This window comes from Pseudophryne corroboree, chromosome 3 (genome assembly GCF_028390025.1).
Source record: "Pseudophryne corroboree isolate aPseCor3 chromosome 3, aPseCor3.hap2, whole genome shotgun sequence".
In the NCBI taxonomy this organism is placed as follows: Eukaryota; Metazoa; Chordata; class Amphibia; order Anura; family Myobatrachidae; genus Pseudophryne; species Pseudophryne corroboree.
In genome coordinates this window covers 397252078-397268422 of record NC_086446.1, presented here as the reverse complement: position 1 = coordinate 397268422, position 16345 = coordinate 397252078, and the positions used below count along the sequence as shown (strand labels likewise).

Below are 16345 nucleotides of genomic sequence, written 5' to 3'. Positions count from 1 at the left end.
AGTAAATATAAAGCATAACACGCAAGTCTGGCCCGGTCGTTAAAGATTACACAGAACAAGCGTGGGTTGTGCTTGTGAGCGATTATAGTTAGCATTGCTCACATTTATAGAGGTTGTGGGATTTGTTTTATTGCGGATGCACGGTTTTGTACACGTGTCTCGGACAAAGTACAGGACTGCGCACGCAGCGTAAAAGACACGCACGGTCACATGTTTACGCAAAGTGCGTAAGAGTGTGGGCGCTAAGTACAAATTACACAATAGTGTAATTTAGTTAAAAGGTGGGACAGTAGCCATGCTACAATAGCACAAAACTACCCGGTTTCTAAAGCAGATTAGTAGAAAACTTTTGTTTAAACTGTATTGGGGGTAAAGCTGCCAATCAGAACGAGTGAAAATTTTCTGTACAGAAAAACAAAGTATATTTGAATGAGTGAAAACAGGAGTGAGTGGAACTGAACCCAGGAACTGAAGTGGTCTAAGTGGCTGGAGTGGTAACACGGGGTTAGTAGAGGCCCGGTGGTGTAGGGTTCGCTACCTTGCGTGATTAGAACTAAGTGGTCTTAGTGATCTGAAGTGGTCTAGGTGTCCCATACAAGTGAGTGGTCTAGGCTAAGTGGTCTACAGCAATCGTAGGGCATATAGATAACTAGTATCTATAGGCTGTGCTATTGCATTGCATGTCCGTGTGTTCTGCACAGCACAACGTGATACCATTGTGTCATATGCGCTGTGGAAGAGCATACACAGATGTGATTGTATAGACAAAGGGGTTTTTCTTTGATAACGTCGGGAAATCTCCCTGGTGGGCTTCCACTGGAAAGGGTGAAGGATAGTTATGTAATTTCTCTGTTTTTCACCCTACAAACAATTCCAGTTGAAAGATACCGAAAAGGAATTTTCTGCTGCCTCTCTCAGGAAAATATTCCAACAGAACTTCCACCGAAAGAAATTACGGTGCTGTAAGGTATGATAGGAGCCCTAAGTTGGGTAAATTGCCTTCGCTATCGACAGTGTATGGCAGTACCGGCCAACGTGGGCGAAAGCGAGTGGAAGGCGCTCGGAGATACTTCCACCGTCTACTTACATTGAGTATTTTGGTGTTTGTGGGAATTTTTTTTAGTTATTAAAAAGACCCACAAATATGGGAGCCAGTTGCTCAAGTGAGAGACGTTTGTGCAGGGTTCAGGCAGAAGAGTTAGAACCGAGAAGGTCAGAATTGCGGCTGAAAGGGTTAGCAAGGTTTATCATGTGTGAAAAATATGGTTCACACACGGAAGTTTTATGCAATGAATGGGTACGTATGACTGACAAAGATAGGGTACCATTCCCTAAGGTGGGCAGCTTTGTACCGGAGGTATTGCAGAACTTATGTCTGATAAAATCCAGAAAACAAAGGATTAGACATACAGATTGTTTAAATTTATGGCAGCAAGAGGGGGGATATGCAAAGTAAATTAGCTTGCGCAGCATGTTCCAAACCTAGCGGGAAAACAATGGCGACTGCACCACCACCACCATATATTGTTGTGGAGAAAGTGGCTACAAGCAATGGTGCATTGGTACAGGATAGGAATGTGATTGATAAATGTACGAACGCTAACACTTGCCAGCTGTATCCCATTTTAAATTTTCCTCAGGATTGTGAGCAGGAAGATGATCCCAGCGCGATATCGGCACTCTCTCTAGCAGCCACCATACAGGATACTCAGGTGGGCACGGCCCAACCATCAAGAGTTGTAGCAAGGCCCCCTAGCGGAGGGATAAGTGAGGTCATGTCCACAGGTAAGTACGGTACCATACATTATGCAGAAACTATAGCTCCCCACATTATAGAATCAAACCAGAATGATGTAATTGAATTAAATCCTGTCAGGGTAATTGCAGTTCCCAACAGGAAAACTGACAATCAGGGAGTAACTCCCATCAGGAACATTGCCATGCATTGTCCTTGGTCCCGAGCAGAGTTAAGGTCAATTATGTCAGAATTCCCCGATCCCAGAAAAGATCTAGTCGGATGCCAGAGATTCATTAAAGAGTTAGGAAACACCCATGAGCCTACAAATAAAGATTGGCGAACAGTGCTACGAGTTTGTTTACCCTCAAATATTGACACCATGAAATTCATAGCAGACAGTAAGTTAGATGCAGAAGTACCTCTCACTGATGAATACAATCAGGAGAACGTAAAGCAAATCAATCTGCAACTAGGAGTGTATTTCTCTACTGTTGTCAAATGGAATAAAATTTTCTCCATAAGACAAAAGGAAGGTGAAACGGCATCTGAATATTTCCATCGAGCACTGCAGGAAATGGCTAGATACACTGGGATCAAGGACATTAAAGATAATGCACATCACAGGGAGGTAGCTGTTACTGTATTAATGGACGGATTAAAGGAGGCATTAAGAACAAGGGTACAAACCTCTCTACCTAACTGGAGAGGTATCTCGGTGGCTGCATTGAGAGAGTCTGCTGTCGAGCACGATAGGAACATCAGTAAGCACAGGGAGTTACAGGGGGATAAGCTGATGATGGTAAGTATACAGGCTCTTACAGCAAAACCCCATCAGCCGAAAACCCAGACCCCTGCTGTTTGGAAAAGACCTAATATATGCTACATTTGTAAAAAGGAAGGACATTTTGCCCAGGATTGTAGGAATAAAAGTACACATAAAGTATACCGACCCCCTAGACCAGAATATGAACCACACTACAATTCACATAATTGGGACCAGGGACCACATAGGAGAAATTACGAGCCACATGCAGGGGAAACAAGGAGGTACCCACCAAGGAGAGATTGGCAGACCTCCGAAAATTCTCAGTTACCCCCCTCACATATTGTAGCTGCCAATGCGCTGCGTGAGGGTCCCAATATACAATAGGGGTTGGGCCACACCTGTAGTCTGCAGCCAGTGAAATTGATTGCTAGCCATGGTAGCGAGCCTGAGGTCACGGTTGATGTAGCTGGTGTACCATTACCATTTCTTGTAGATACAGGGGCGGCCAGGTCAGTGTTGAATTCCACCTCAGGCATAACCACGGGAAAAATTATTTCGGCAATGGGAGTAACAGGAACGGTGCAACAATACCCTTTGAGTAGACCTGCAGAGATTACGATAGGGCCCTTGCAAACCAAACATTATTTTCTGTTGGCTGCATCGGCTCCGACTAATCTACTCGGCAGAGACTTATTGTGTAAAATGCGGTGTGTCATATATTGTACTCCTGAGGGTGTCTTCTTGGATATACCTGAGAACCACGCTCAAGAAGTGCAAGATATATTAGACACCCTTCAAAGGCTAATGTCGCATTCTACTGTTATAGACAAGTGTCCATCAAAGGTAGAGGAAATGATCTCACAAATACCGGGTTCCCTTTGGACCAAAGATGGACAAGACACTGGATTGATGGCGAATGTAGCTCCAGTAGTAGTACAAGTAAAAGATGGTAGGATAGCTCCAAAAGTCCCTCAGTATCCTCTGAAGCCAGAGGTAGAATTAGGAGTGTACCCCGTCATAGAGCGGCTGCTACAGCAGGGCATCCTAGTCAGGACGTCCAGCACTGCCAATAGTCCCATCTTCCCTGTGAAAAAGAGTGGGGGGAGGGGTTACAGGCTAGTGCAGGATCTAAGGGGGATAAACCAGATAGTTGAGAGTCATCCTCATGCAAATTCCCTCTACTGCACAATTCTTCACTGTCATTGACCTCTGTTCTGCTTTCTTTTCTGTCCCTCTTCACCCTGACAGCCAGTACATTTTTGCCTTTACATACAGGGGAGTGAGTACAGTACACCTGGACTCGTCTCCCCCAAGGTTTCATTGACAGCCCAAGTATTTTCTCCCAGGACTTGCATGACTGTTTACAATCCTTTCAACCTGAGAGTGGATCAGTACTAATACAGTATGTTGATGACTTATTGTTGTGTTCTGACTCACTCGAATCGTCCTTGAAAGACACGAAACAGCTTCTGTTTCATCTTTCCCAAACGGGACACAAGGTTTCAAAGGATAAGTTGCAGTTGTGCTGGACCAGGGTCAAATATTTGGGACATTGCTTGACTCAAGGACTTAGACACCTCACTGCTGATAGAATACAGGCGATTCCCGACATGACTCTGCCACAAACTCAGCAACAGATCCGCACTTTCCTTGGAATGTGTGGGTACTGTCGAAACTGGATTCCAGGGTTCTCTATACTGGCTTTACCTTTGCAAGAAATGGTCTCTTCGAACAAACCAGAACGGATCTCACACACAGATGAGTCCGAACTGGCGTTTGAGAGACTCAAACAGCGCCCGTCACAGGCACCTGCATTAGGTATGCCAGATTATGAGAAGCCTTTTGAATTGTACGGTACAGAAAGTGCGGGGTGCGTGGCAGGGGTTTTAACTCAGAGACATGGTCATGCCAGCAGACCGGTAGCTTACTACAGTGCACAGTTGGACACTGTAGAGCGGTATCTCCCCAATTGCTTGCGAAGTGTTGCAGCAATAGCTTTGCTGGTAAGTAAAAGCGAGGACGTAGTGTTAGGACATGACCTGACCATTCATACACCTCATGCAGTATCAGCCTTACTGAACTCAGCCCACACCAGACATGTCTCATCTGCTCGGTTTACAAAGTGGGAATTATCACTGATGGCCCCGGTAAACATCACCATTAAGAGATGCAGCTCACTAAATCCTGCAACTTACTTGCCAAGTGTGCCTGGACAGGCACAAAGGGTGGAGGATGAGAATGTTGGTGAAGGAGGATTTAGTGCAGACACTGATACGCATGATTGTATGGAATACCTGAATCAGACATTCACAGCGAGACCTGACATCAATGACAACCCACTGGAAGGAGTAGACTTTACCTTCTACACTGATGGTAGTTGCCACAGACAGACAGAATCGGGAGACTTGTGCACTGGATATGCAGTTGTAGATGATGAAGGTATCATAGAAGCTGAACCCCTGGGCCCACCACACTCAGCACAAGTTGCTGAGTTGGTCGCCCTAACCAGATCATGTGAATTGTCCAAGGGTAAGTCAGCTAATATATACACAGATTCTAGGTACGCCTTTGGAGTAGTGCATGATTTTGGGTCCCTATGGTGCTTCAGAAATTTCATGACGGCAGCTGGCACACCTGTAGCGCATGCGTCCCACATCAAAAGGCTTTTGACAGCAATACAGGAACCAGACAGAGTGGCTGTTATCAAGTGCAAAGCACACACTTACAACCAAGACCCAATTTCACTTGGTAACAGCCGGGCAGATGAAGCTGCTAAATCAGCAGCAAGCACCCCCATACAAACGAACATCACATCACTGATGACATTTAACACGATCAACACACAACAATTAATCGAAATGCAAAATTTGTGTTCCCTACAGGAAAAGGCAGTCTGGAGGGCAAAGGGGTATGGCCAGGAGTCCTCAGGACTGTGGATAGGTGGACACGGTAAGCCGGTGGCCCCCAGAGCATATCTTCCAAGACTAGCTGAGGCGGCACATGGTCTGACTCATCTGGGCAAAGAGGGTATGTGCAAGTTGGTAAGAGCCTACTGGTGTGCACCAGGATTCTCTTCTCATGCAGGTAAGACAGCAATGACATGTTTAACTTGCTTGAGGAAGAATATTGGAAAGACAATACCAACAGAGCCATCCCATATCCCTCCTACAGACGGACCTTTTCATGTAATACAAATCGATTTCATACAGTTACCACCCTGTAGGAATTTGAAATATGTGTTAGTTTGTATTGATGTATTTTCCAACTGGGTAGAAGCGTTCCCTGCTGCTACAAATACTGCTACGTTCACTGCAAAGAAAATTGTGCAGGAATTTCTGTGTAGATATGGTATCCCTAGAATAATTGAAAGTGACAGGGGTACCCATTTTACAGGTGAAGTCTTTCAGGTCATGTGCAAACTGATGGGAATTAATAGCAAGCTGCATATTTCGTACCGTCCACAGGCGAGTTCAAAGGTAGAGAGAGTGAACAGCACTATTAAGAACAAGCTGAGCAAATTAATGGCTGAAACTGGATTGTTGTGGCCAAAAGCTTTGCCACTAGTGTTGTACAGCATCAGAACCACTCCCAGGTTTCCACTTAACTTATCACCCTTTGAAATTCTTTTTGGTCGACAACCTCATGTAATGATAGACCTCCAGGATGATTTGAAATTTAATAATGAAGTGACTATGAAATATTTGGTTGGGATGAGCCAGCAGCTGAGAAATCAACAAAGAAATTTAAAGCTGGTGATCCTGACCTGCCGAACAGTAATTGTCATGACATTGAGCCTGGGGATTATGTGATGATTCAAAATTTCTTACGCTCAGGTTGCCTCATAGACAGGTGGGAAGGACCATACCAAGTCTTGTTAACCAGCATGACAGCATTGAAGGTCGCCGAAAGAGAGACGTGGGTCCATTCGTCCCACTGCAAGAAGGTCGCTGACCCGGAGAGAACTCGTGACAAAGAGCAGAGTGTAGAGAATCTCATATCACTGGAGTGTTTGTTCCGGGAAAGTTGAGAGGCAGGACTGTTGAAGGGCATCTGAGCACAGAGAGCAACAAGATCTAGAACGGTTGTCGCACCATTTTCTTATTTTCACCTCCACCTGCATTTTCCTTTCTTTTCTCCTTCTTATTTTCCTCCTTTCCCCTAAAGAAATGGATCGATCACAAGAGACCGCATTTCGGGTTCTGTTAGTAATTCTGGTTTTGATCAGGACAGTTTGTTTTGGTGAGGGTCCCAGAGAGGTCGAGCAGGGATCTGGAATGGGTTCTGATGGCGAGTATGAATTTGTAGGATCTCAGGAGCAGCACATCACTCGAGTAAAGGCTGGCATCAGTAAGCGCTCTGGTAGTCAGGGAGCTTGGAGGCACTGTGAAGGGTTATTGTCTGATGAATATTGTATTTGTAGGAATTGTGAGAATATAGTAGAAGATGGGTGCATCCAGAGATGTCAGTCCAACCTTAATATCGACATGGACCGCCATCCGTTGAGTGATTACCACTCACTAGTGGGTAAGGTCTTAAACCAGACAGAATGCTGGGTGTGCTCACAAGTACCTCAAGGTCAGAGTAAGTCAGGATTAGTACCATACCCTTTAGCAATAGATGAGGTACTCGAATTGCGGGGTGGGAGACCGGTGGACAAGAAATTCAATATCTTTAGGCCCCCTAGTTTGAAGCTCCACCAGTATCATGTAGACAGGTCCTTATTGTGTTTTAATATTTCCAATTACCGAAAACCGGGAAATTGGGAAGTGACGTGGAATAACCAATGACCTTTTCACACAGAGCTGATAGGATACCCATAGACTCTGAACTTGTACTCCAAATAGCCAACAGTGGGAGGTATTTTCGGTATAGGTATACCCGTGGAAGCAAGACCATGTGGGTTGGAAAAGTATTGTCAGGGTATTGTGCTCATATCATCCAGCCCGATACTTGTGCTGAGCAGGTGGGAGAACTAGGGATTGGTTTCTTTACTTGGAAAATTTGTAATATGGTGATGTTATATTTTGTCCCCTATGTTCTCCCAGATTATGCCTATTTCATATGTGGGAGGAAAGCGTACAAGTGGCTTGCCCCGAGCTCAGAGGGATTGTGTTATATTGGGAGAGTACTACCGGAGGTGATGACCATAACCCATGATAAAATGAAAGACGTTCACCGCAGTGCTCAGGCTCCTTATACTCATACTCACTATGAACACATCATCAAGACACCTCATAGATAGGGCAGAGCACGCAGCCTCTGACTTGATCCACGAATCCACTGGGATTAAGTTCCTTCTTGCATTAGACATTACCCGTACTGCCAGAGGAACTATAAATTATAGGTATATCCATGCGCTAGCGAACTTGATAGATAATATCACTGAGATGTATGACGACACCTTCAGGTGTACGGGAAGGGAGTTACAAGCTTACAAGAAGGAACTGATTCAGCACAGGATGGTCCTTAATTATGTCACAGCCGTGACAGGTGGGTACTGTGTTACTCTGGCAACTCAATATGGTGTGAAGTGCTGTACGTATATTACAAACAGCACTGATGACCCAACGGAGATCATCGATCAAAAGATGGACGATATCTTGCAGTTGAAGTGGGAGTTCAGGAGGAAGCACAACCTTACCGTAGCGAATGTGAGTAATGAACTGACCGGCTGGGTCTCATGGTTGAACCCACGCAAATGGTTCTCAGGTTTAGGAGAGTGGGCTCAAAATGTCATTATGAGTGTGGGGAAGTTTCTCCTTTGTATCCTGGGAGTCGTCATAATTATTGGTTTGATATCTAGGAGTGTTCAAATTCTAATGCGGCGCAAGCACGGCACAAATTTGATGAGTCTAAGGAGCGAGGGCGCTGTTATAGCAGCAGATTTAATCTACGACCCATCCATAGAGACAGTGTTATGATAAGGATTGCAAATAAATTTCATAGCCTGTTTCTTTCACCCGTTTTTCTTTGTCTCCCCCTCTGCCCAGATACATCCATCCGGAAAAGACGTCAGCCCTACCCAAAATGTTTATGTGAATGTATTTTTATATATGTGTCTTATCTTCATCTCTGCAACCTCCAGCTAATGGCACACATAGTCGACAGATGATATCCACATATACTAGCACTCACATGTTTCCCCCCTCCATGTATCATCAACTAAATGTGCACCTCATTTGTTGGAACAAGAAGCCGAAAAGAGCTCGGTAGTGTTTGTTGGCCCATTTACAGACCCTTAATACGGGATGAGAAGGATTTAATGTATACTTTGCAATACCTCAAAGCTTATGTAGAACATATACGGCATGATGATACATGCCCCTCAGACATGGATTCATACATACATGCTTTTACTATCCCACTAGGTCATACATTTCCCACCTACAACTTTATTGATTAGATAGTGGCAGTTATTGGTGACTGCCGAAGGGTGGACTGTCAAAGTCGAAAAATATTACAGTACACACATCACGTACAAACTACACACAGATGGCCTGCTTGCGTGTACTTGTTCTGCCGTGCGTGTGCATATTCGCAATTTGCGTATGGTCATTCCCGTGGTCCTGCACATTAGCGTGTGGTATGAGCATTTACGGTAGAGTTTGTGAACGCATGGAAAAGCCATCAAAACACATTACATATTTAATCCAAATAGTGCATAATGTACACATAGTCTCCCTGCACCACACCAGCAAGTTACAACAGTTTAAATGGTATCAGAACAAAGGGATTCACCTTTACAGGATAGGAGGGGACAGAACAAGGTTATAAGGTGGTGTTTGGTATCCAGCTGTAGGGTATTTTAAGGGTAATATTCCGGTGTTGGTTTGCAGCAGATCGCACGTTCCTGCGAATAGTTATGTGCAGGAGCAGAATACAGATATAAACTGTATTTACTGTACATTAGGTATGCAGAGGGAACCCAGAGGAGACCACCAACAAGTGCATCTGGAACAGACATCGCCCACCTATTAAAACCAACCTATGACCTCTCCTGTACTGTACTGTAAATGACCATCCCTGTGTCCAATGGACAAAGAGATTACAGTATCCATTGTGTTAAGTTTTGGAAGATTGTATAAAAGGAGCCAGCTGCAGGCCTGGACACACAAGACTCTAAAGGTTATCTATCTAGATGACTGAGGACCAGACTGGGTAGCGCAGCGAAAACCAAACACGAATGTACCATTGACTGTAGCCATTATTCTTTTGTATTGTATTGCTTTGTTATTGTAACCCCCTTTCAGTAATAATATGTTGTGGTGTCGGAACCTGGCATTTTAAATACAAACTGGTGTTGTGTTTTCCTTTTCCTGCTAAGGTTTAAAGTGTATTACTATCGCATGCATAGCTGTTAAGGGTTCACGGTGTATCTTTGGGTGTGTACGCGCTGAGTGTACTTTGTACAGCCAGCGCGGCATTTGTACATAAAGTATGTACACGGTACGGGGCTCTGTACGTTAATGGTGTGATAAGTACGTAGGTTGAGGATTAAGTATAGCGGCCGCAGCGGCTCCATTTAAAGTGTATGAAATGTCTTTTTAAAGTGTTGCTTTTAGTCCTGTATGTAAATCAGCGTTTACAGGTGACAGGGAGAGGGTGTCAGGGAGAAGCAGTGGGTGATAGGGAGAGGCATTTGGAGGATAGAGAGGATGACAGCGTGAAGTTGACTGGGAGATGGTGAAGAAGAGAGGCAGAAGGTATGTGAAGTATCTGTATGAGGGAGTAAAGGGGTAAATTGGATTGAAAGGGCTCACTGGGACATGAAGAGAATTTTCACAAGCTACTTAAACATGAGAGTTGAGGAAAGACAATACTAGTGGAAGAATTTACCATAGGGATAGAAGAGGAATTATGTCAGGGAAGAGGAGAGAGAGGGAGAGGGACAGACAGAAAGAGAGAGAAAGGCGAAGAAGGAGAGAGGTGTAGGTGAACAGAGATAGATGGGGAGATGGAAGGAGAGAAAGAGACATGGAGATAAAAGGAGAGAAAGACAAATGGGGAGACAGAGGGAGAGAGACAGAAAGAAAGGGAGACAGAGAGTGTGAGAGAGAGGGGTGATGGAGTAAGAGAGGGGGACATTGAGAGAGAGAGAGAGAGAGAGAGAGAGGGGTGGAGAAAGAGATGGGGAACAGAGAGAGATAAAAAGATGGAGAGAGAGGGGGAGATGAAGAGAGAGAGGGGAGAGGAAGGTAGAGACAGAGAGAGGTGAGATGGAGATAGAGAAGGGGAGACAGAGAGACAGAGAAAGAAAAAGAGAGGGGGAGATAGAGAGGGGGTGGATAAAGGGAAAGGAGGACAGAAGGAGGGAGAGAGAGAGTTGGAGGGGAGAGGAATAGGTAGGGAGAGAAAGACAGAGGGGGAGATGGAGAAAGGAAGAGAGAGAGGGAAGAGTGGAAGGATGAGAGAGAGGGGCAGACAAAGAGGGAAGGAGAGAGAGGGGTCAGATAGACAGATGAGGGAGAGATAAAGGGGGCCGAGGGAGAGAGTGAGGGCAGAGGGAGAGAGAGAGAGTGGGGAGCGAGGGAGAGAGAGCACTCGATAGAAGGCAAAGAGAGAGAGAGTGGGGGTGAGGAAGTGAGAGAGCCAATGGGGAGAGAGAGAGAAAGAGAGAGGCTGAGCAGCACTTGCCACTTGTAGTACTCTAGTGTTGTTTTTTTCCTACCTTGCTTGACATCAGTGGCTTGGCCAATCAGTGGCTGCTGCTGTGCATGGAGATGACCAGTGTCTCTGTTTCCTCTGCTTTGCGCGGCTAAATCAGGAGCTATCAGGCGCCTTAACTGGAGAAACAATTGAATTGCTCAGATAGATGCCCACTGCTATAGACGCCCAGCTTGGGGTACAGTAAACAACTGAATTGACCTCCTAGAATCTGATGAAGAGTTGAACAACAGTTAGCCGTAACTGCTCCCACATTGCATGCACAGAACAAAATGCTTACAATATATTCGCTGTATATGCAGATTTGTAGGCTTCTCTGCGACTGGACCTCACATATTCATATACTTGGTTTGAAACTTGTCATCATGATCAATACATATTGGCACAATCACTATCCCAAAACCTGTCCATAAAAAGATATATTATTATATATTATCAAAACTGACTTGCATTTAACTCTGCATAAGCCCTGTATCAGAATTTCTTTCAGGGCACCCCATGGCCAATAGTTTCTTATTGTGAAAGTTTGAAAAAACATATTAAATTGAGTCATTTGTGTTTATATGTCGTCCTTAGGGTCAGTTATATTGTGATCCAACAAGATCTGCTTCTGTTTGTCCTTACATTTTAACATGGGAAGCCACAAATAATGGCTTTGACTATAACATTGACTATAAACAATTTAAATTTTAATTGGTCCTAGATCACCAGCCCAGTGCCCAAACTAAAACAGTGCCCAAACTAAAACAGTTAACAATTGGGCAAAACCATTGTTGCACTGCAGATTGGGCAGATGTAACAATTGCAGAGAGAGTTAGATTTGGGTGGGGTGTGTTCAAATCTAAATCTCCCTGCACATGTTACATCTGCCCAATCTGCAGTGCAACATGGTTTTGCCCAATTGCTAACTTTTTTGGTTTGATAATAAACCAGAATAACCCCCCTAAGTTGTTTAAAGTTTTATATTGGTAAAAATTGCATTTATAGTATAGGTTTAGTCCCAACATCAGATGTCCTGAATAGATTTTTGTCAGAGGTACAGAGGCTCTGGACAGCTGCTAACACATGTCCTTATGACAGGATGCAACTTTTCAATACTAAATCTCATTTAAAAATATTGTACCACAAAGCAAAATTTAGTTTTGGCATGTGAGCATAATAGGAGGTGCATGTGTTTGAGCCCCACATTCAGCAAGCGGCTCTGGGGGTAATTCTGATCTGATCGCTGCTGTGCGTTTTCGCACAGCGGGCGTTTAGATCTGAACTGCGCATGCATCAGAGCTGCACTTTGCTGGTGCGTTGCACACCAGCAACATGCATTAGTGCCTAACGCACAGGCATTTGCAAGGAGATTGACAGGAAGAGGCCATTTGTGGGTGCCAACTGACCATTTTTCAGGAGTGTCCGGAAAAACGCAGGCGGGACCAAGTGTTTGAAGGGAGGGTGTCTGACATCAGCTTCGGCCCCAATCAGCAGGAGACTGCCACACACTGATTTTTGTGAAGCCCTGCTACAGAAACGAACGCACACTTGCACAGCGATTACCCCTCCCCCTGTAGGCAGCGACTATCTGATCGCAAGGCAGCAAAAAACGCAGCCCAGTGATCAGATCTGAATTACCTCCTCTGTGCTGTGCCCACTTCCTCCATCCAGAAAAAGGAAATAATAAAATTAAAAAAACAAACAAACAAACAAACAAACGGATAGCACACAAAACATGCTAATATCACAAAATATTGAGAAAATTGTATTTTAATAACAAATAGTGGTATATTTACTAAACAACGGGATTGATATCCCATCGGGATTGTTGCGCCAATTTACTAAACTCACTACTGTTACAATCCCATTTAGAGATAGGTGCAAATCACACTTTACAACAGAAAACACAGCCTATTTTCCCCTATACAGTATAAAAATTCCAGCTTTACTAAGAAGCAGGTTTAGAATCTGTCCACAAACTTCCCCCAAAATTTGTACGCATCTGACAGGCTAGTTGTAGAAGCACTGCACATAGGGGGTAATTCCAAGTTGATCGCAGCAGGAATTTTTTTAGCAGTTGGGCAAAACCATGTGCACTGCAGGGGAGGCAGATTTAACATGTGCAGAGAGAGTTAGATTTGGGTGTGGTGTGTTCAATCTGCAATCTAATTTGCAGTGTAAAAATAAAGCAGCCAGTATTTACCCTGCACAGAAATAAAATAACCCACCCAAATCTAACTCTCTCTGCACATGTTATATCTGCCTCCCCTGCAGTGCACATGGGCCCTCATTCCGAGTTGTTCGCTCGCAAGGCGATTTTAGCAGTATTGCACACGCTAAGCCGCCGCCTACTGGGAGTGAATCTTAGCTTCTTAAAATTGCGAACGAAAGATTCGCAATATTGCGATTACACATCTCGTAGCAGTTTCAGAGTAGCTTCAGACTTACTCGGCATCTGCGATCAGTTCAGTGCTTATCGTTCCTGGTTTGACGTCACAAACACACCCAGCGTTCGCCCAGACACTACTCCGTTTCTCCAGCCACTCCCGCGTTTTTTCCGGAAACGGTAGCGTTTTTTCCCACACGCCCATAAAACGGCCTGTTTCCGCCCAGTAACACCCATTTCCTGTCAATCACACTACGATCGCCTGAGCGAAGAAAAAGCGGTGAGTAAAAATCCAAACTTCATAGCAAATTTACTTGGCGCAGTCGCAGTGCGGACATTGCGCATGCGCACTAAGCGGAAAAACGCTGCGATGCGAAGAAATTTTCCGAGCGAACGACTCGGAATGACCTCCATGGTTTTACCCAACTGATAAAAAAATTCCTGCTGCGATCAACTTGGAATTACCCCCCATATTCCTAGGTTCGGGGAATGTTTTTTTGCAAAAAAAGGTGTAAAATTTGCAAAATGAAAAAAGTGGCATGGGATGTACCCCAGAATTATTAAGCAACTCTAGGCCCTTAAGTCTTTGCTGGTAGTAGAAGAATTATGGGGACAAATGATGCACCATCAAAACTTGCATCAGCTATATTGCAGATGCAGCTTCTCCGTGTGAGTATGGCCTCCTATGTGAGCAGCTGTACATCGGTCTACTATATTCCACGCTCCCTGCGTCCCATTCTGTACTGCGTTTATGAGTGTTAGTAATTGGGACAAATCTGCTGTGTGGCTAGACGCATGCGCAGACTTACAACATTGGCCAACTATGGTGGAAATTTACTAAGCTCCTGAATCCATTCTAGTTTGTTTTTGTTATTTCAAAGTGTCAAAGCGGGAAATAACTAAACACAAATCTCGGTAGTGTTGGGGCTATTCGTATTGAGAATCACAGCCGTCCACAAAAATACGAATCAATAGACCATCGGTCAAACACGGCTGTTATTTTATACAACACAGGAAGTTACTAAGAATTTGTATTCTCAATCACTGCCGACATAGCCAAACAGGAAAGCATGGAATTCGTACAGAAATGGGGCTTTCAAATAGACCTGCTTCTGGCTGGCGTGTTTTTATAGTCATGCATGGATCAGCGAGATCCGTGCATGCTTCTCTGTGTAAAAGTGTCAGAAAGAGTTTTAAAAAAAAATTGCGTGGGGTCCCCCCTCCTAAGCATAACCAGCCACAGGCTCTTTGAGATGGTTCTCATTGTTTAAATACCGGGGGGAAATTGAGTAGGGTTCCCCAGTATTTATACAACCAGCACCGGGCTCTTAGGCCGGTCCTGGTTCCAAAGATGTGGAGGACAAAAGACGTAGGGATCCCCCGTATTTTTTAAACCAACACCTGGCTCCACTAGCCAGGCAGGTGATGCCACAGCTGTGGGACACTTTTGTATAGGTCCCTGCAGCCAAAGCATCAACCCCCCCCCCCAAATAATCACCCATGGCTGGGTTTCCCTGGGGAAGGGGGACCCCTTAAATCAAGGGGTACCCCTCTCCAGGCACCTAAGGGCTAGGGGTGAAGCCCGAGGCTGTCCTCTCCATCCCTCGGCGGTGGATGGGGGGCTAAAAGCCAAATTTGTGTAAAAAAAGAATAGTCTTTTGGTGTGGAACTACAAGTCCCAGCAAGCCTCCACCACTTGCTGGCACTTGGAGAACCACAAGTACCAGCATTTTGGGAATTAATGGGCCCAGTGAAGATCTGTCTACTTCTTTCCATGTAGGCATCCACAGAGTTAAAAATAATAATAAAATTAAAAGCCCGATCCACGCCACTAAAGGGGTTCCATGTAATATGAAACCCCTTTACCCAAATGCCGGGACCCCCCGTGACTACTGTCACTAGAGGACCCAGCAGCCAATCAGGGAGCGCCATGTCATAGAGCTCTCCTGATTGGCTGTGCGCTCCTGGCCTGTCAATCAGGCGGAGCACACTTGCTATAATGGAGAATCGAGGCCCTCCATTATAGTCAATGATGGGGAAATTGTGGTCTGTGGCTAACTGCGTGGTTAATTGAGGTCACTCTTGTGGGTGATCTCAATTAATCTCGTGGTTAGCCGCAGACAGCAATTTTCACACCATTGACTATAATGGAGGACCGTAATCCTCCATTATAGCCAGTGCACTCTGCCTGATTGACAGGCCAAGAGCGCACAGCCAATCAGGAGAGTGCTTACGATGTGGCGCTCCCTGATTGGCTGCTGGGTCCTCTAGTGACCGCAGTCACGGGGGGTCCCGGCATTCGGGGAATGGGGTTCCATGTTACATGGAACCCCTTTAGTGGCGTGGATCGGGTTTTTATTTTTTATTAAGAGGACCAATCTTCACTGGATAATAGATGAATATTTGGGGGGTTTTCTTACAGGTACACAAAGGATTCTACTTGGCAAGGGGACAGTTGGGTTTCATGGGACACTAGGTAAGTATGTGTGAGTGTGTAAGTGTGCATGTATGTGTAAATAAACTTTTACTTTCATGGTGAGTGTGTGTTGTGTTTTGGGGGGATATTTCTTTTGTTGTGGAACTACAGGTACCAGCGGGCCTGTTAATTCCCCACATGCTGGTACTTGTGGTTCTCCAAGTACCAGCAAGTGGGGTAGGCTTGCTGGAACTTGTACTTCCACACCAAAAGACTATTCTTTTTTCTTACACAATTTTGGCTATCAGCCCCCCATCCACTGCCCAGGTATGGGGGGAACAGCCTTGGGATTCACCCCTGGCTCCAGGGTGACCTTGATTTAAGGGGTACCCA

The 16345-nt window shown here is 45.0% G+C and overlaps 1 long non-coding RNA gene across 3 annotated transcripts in view; it reads right to left on the bottom strand.

Annotated features, from left to right (window-relative positions):
* The window catches only part of LOC135057826 (uncharacterized), a 178561-nt gene that overhangs the window by 26966 nt on the left and 135250 nt on the right, over positions 1-16345 (bottom strand). For 2 of the 3 annotated variants that reach the window (XR_010244393.1, XR_010244392.1), the window contains exon 3: positions 11173-11287. The exons of the other annotated variant lie outside the window; for it this stretch is intronic. This is a non-coding gene — a long non-coding RNA (uncharacterized LOC135057826). The remainder of the gene's footprint in view (positions 1-11172; positions 11288-16345) is intronic. 3 annotated transcript variants of the gene reach the window in all.